Source organism: Nannospalax galili, unplaced genomic scaffold, assembly GCF_000622305.1.
Source record: "Nannospalax galili isolate Female #2095 unplaced genomic scaffold, S.galili_v1.0 scaffold1109, whole genome shotgun sequence".
Taxonomy (NCBI): Eukaryota; Metazoa; Chordata; class Mammalia; order Rodentia; family Spalacidae; genus Nannospalax; species Nannospalax galili.
In genome coordinates, this window is record NW_008359787.1 from 481959 (window position 1) to 482665 (window position 707).

General features: G+C 40.0%; 1 pseudogene; it reads right to left on the reverse strand.

Annotated features, from left to right (window-relative positions):
• Window positions 1–389: 389 nt before the first annotated feature.
• On the reverse strand, window positions 390–488 carry LOC115068557 (annotated as a pseudogene).
• Between the last annotated feature and the right edge of the window lie 219 nt (window positions 489–707).

Consider the following 707-nt stretch of genomic DNA (forward strand, 5'->3'; position numbering starts at 1 on the left):
TCAGGAGTTCAAGGTCATCCTTGGCTACATGGAGTGTTTGAGGTCAGCCTGGGCTATGAGACCCTATCTCATAAAAGCAAGAGCAACCCTTGCTTTTACTTTGGGAGCGTCAGGGGCTGTCTAACAGGTGCTTTCTAGTATTTCAATGTAACATTAATTTACAATTTTTAATGATACCTGAATTTGAGAATAAAAAGAATTTATTTTATTTTTAATTATGTGTCTGTGTTGGTATGAGTGTAGGTGCTCTCAGAACTCAGAGGAAGGTATCAATTCCCCTTATCTGGAGTTACAGATAGTTGTGAGCCCTCCAACTTGGGTGCTGGGAACTGAACTCAGGTCCTTTGCAAGAATAGTACATACTCTTAGCTGCTAAACTATCTCTCCAGCCCAATTTGCACAATTGAAAAAATATGTCATCCTTGCATGGGGCCATGCTAATCTTCTCTGTATTCCAATTTTAGTATATGTGCTGCTGAATTGAGCACAACTTGAACATTTTTTATATGTGGATTTGCCATCAAGAGTTGTGTGTGTTTATGTGTATGTGTGTATGTGTATATGTATGTATGTATGTATGTATGTTTGTGCATATGAACATGGAGGCCAGAAGACATCCTTGGATGCTGCTCTTTGGGAATTTCTGCCTTGCTTTTGAGGCAGAGTCTCTCATTGGTTTGGAGCTCCCTGACTAGGTTAGACTGGCT